Source organism: Harmonia axyridis, chromosome X (assembly GCF_914767665.1).
Source record: "Harmonia axyridis chromosome X, icHarAxyr1.1, whole genome shotgun sequence".
Lineage (NCBI taxonomy): Eukaryota > Metazoa > Arthropoda > Insecta > Coleoptera > Coccinellidae > Harmonia > Harmonia axyridis.
Window position 1 is genome coordinate 33,138,758 of NC_059508.1, and position 2,500 is coordinate 33,141,257.

Below are 2,500 nucleotides of genomic sequence, written 5' to 3' on the forward strand. Positions count from 1 at the left end.
CCTTAGTTCACATAAAGTGAACCGTTACTTTCATTGCGCCTTTAGGTTTAGTGATTCCCAATGACTCGCGCACACGCTAGACTCCTTGGTCCGTGTTTCAAGACGGGTCCTGAAAGTACCCAAAGCAATAGCGTCGCTGATCGGCGTTTCAAGAGGTCTGTCCAAGAACACCGCGGCGAACAGTCGCAAACGGACGGAATCGGCACTAGGTCCGATCGCCATCACAATTCACATACTTGCCACGGGCCGGACGCGAACTAAGTCGCGGCCTCCCGCCATCAGTAAACCGTCGAGCGAGCTGTTCGGAAACCCAGTGTCCGTAAACATCGGAAAATCCGAGCTCACGGGCTACACTCGAGACCGTAGAACAGCACCCAACGGATCGCGACGACCTACTAGGGGAGAAGTGCACGCGTCCGAAGCCGGAGATGAACCGAAGGGAACAGCCAACGCGAACGTCGCCGTTTCCACAGTCAGTAAATCCCAACAACAGGCGCGAATGAATCTCCCCATTCGACCTTTCGGGTTTCTCAGGTTTACCCCTGAACGGTTTCACGTACTCTTGAACTCTCTCTTCAAAGTTCTTTTCAACTTTCCCTCACGGTACTTGTTCGCTATCGGTCTCGTGGTTATATTTAGCCTTAGATGGAGTTTACCACCCACTTAGGGCTGCACTCTCAAGCAACCCGACTCTAAGAAGAGATCCTCTAGCAAGCCGCAGCGGTCGCTACGGGCCTGGCACCCTCTATGGGCGATGGCCCCATTCAAGATGGACTTGAACGCGCCGCGAACTCGCCAGATAATGGATCCTTCCAAACACCACATCTCCCGGCGACCGGTTACGATCGCGGGATTCAGTGCTGGGCTAATCCCTGTTCGCTCGCCGCTACTAAGGGAATCCTAGTTAGTTTCTTTTCCTCCGCTTAATAATATGCTTAAATTCAGCGGGTAGTCTCACCTGTCCTGAGGTCGTATGTTCAAATCATCGAAACGTTCCGAAACTAACCTTTGGCGGCTCATAAAATCACGTACCTTACGCGAGGGAGTTAGCCTACTCAAAGGCGTCTATTATCTCCTGCTCCGTATGGCGGATCATGCGAATCCAAGCAAAGTGCTTCGGTGTTTCGGGGGTGCGCTCATGAAAGCTCATCCGCAACGCGCGACAACTGGCACATTAAAGCGATCGGACGTCGTTCAGATTTCTCGGACACGACGATCGCATGTCTACAGTCATGGGCGCAGATCGAGCAATACCACGACACCACAATATATGCTTTCGCAATTCAAGACGGCGCGTTACGAAAACAACTCCTCATCATTCCAACACACGAGGCGTCGAAACGACAGAACGTTGATCGTCACGCGGCAAACCGTCCAACTCGCCCAAATGACCTTCGGTACAGGATCAACGTTAGACGACCTTTACGTCGTCACTTCGTCAAGCCATAACGTCTGGCCGGGCAGTCTTTGTAATGGAACCGACCCTCAGTCAGGAGTGGTCCGAGGACAGTGTCCGAGGACCGCAATGTGCGTTCGAAATGTCGATGTTCATGTGTCCTGCAGTTCGCATGTTGACGCGCAATTAGCTGCGTTCTTCATCGACCCACGAGCCAAGTGATCCACCGTTCAGGGTAATCTTTTATGTTCGATTTCTCGGTACTAGTCGCAATGGACTTTCCCTCGAAATACGAGACGCCAACTGCGAACCTCCTCGAGAATGACATTCCAATGACTGAGACGACCCACTGAAGGGTCAATACGTCAGTCGATCGGCGCAAAATCTTCGGTTCAACTAGTTTGCGTACTAATCTAGTGACAATTATCGTAAAAAATTCGGACGGAGACAAACGTCGCAGACAATCCCGAAAGAGCATAAAAACGCTAATGTAACGGGCGTCGCACAACGTCGACGTCTTCGTCCCTGGAATAGATCGTCCTACCGAAGTCCGTAGACAACGGTAACGACTGATCGATTTCGGGCGAGAATCTTTAAAACCTGCAGCCGGCTCCTCGTTCCGTGCCAAACACGAAACTTCGCCCAGCCACGAACGCGGCAATCCAAGCGCTTCGAATCCTTATTCCGAGCACATCACGAGACTTCGCCCAACTACGAACGTCAGCATAAGCAGCCGGCTCCTCGTTCCATCAAGGAACTTCGCCCAACCACAAACGCCGACATAAGCGGCCGGCTCCTCATTTCGTGAGCATCTCTAAACATGGACCTACAACGAAGGCTGCACACACGTGCGGCCGGCTCCTCGTTTCGAGGATATCACAAGACTTCGCCCAACCACGAACGTCAGCATAAGCAGCCGGCTCCTCGTTCCGTCAAGGAACTTCGCCCAACCACAAACGCCGACATAGGCGGCCGGCTCCTCATCTCGTAAACATCACGAAACTTCGCCCAACCACACGAACGCAAAGCCAGCGGCCGGCTCCTCGTTCCGTGCACATCACGAAACTTCGCCCAACCACAAAACTCTACGTGCGTTCTAGGTAC

At 52.8% G+C, this 2,500-nt stretch overlaps 1 non-coding gene and 1 pseudogene across 1 annotated transcript; both read right to left on the reverse strand.

Annotated features, from left to right (window-relative positions):
• Positions 1–972, reverse strand: part of LOC123688080 — a 4,790-nt pseudogene extending 3,818 nt beyond the window's left edge.
• Positions 973–1,479: 507 nt separating this feature from the next.
• LOC123686905 lies at positions 1,480–1,634 on the reverse strand. Its single transcript, XR_006748659.1, has one exon. It is a non-coding gene; the product is annotated as a 5.8S ribosomal RNA (ribosomal RNA).
• Positions 1,635–2,500: the final 866 nt, after the last annotated feature.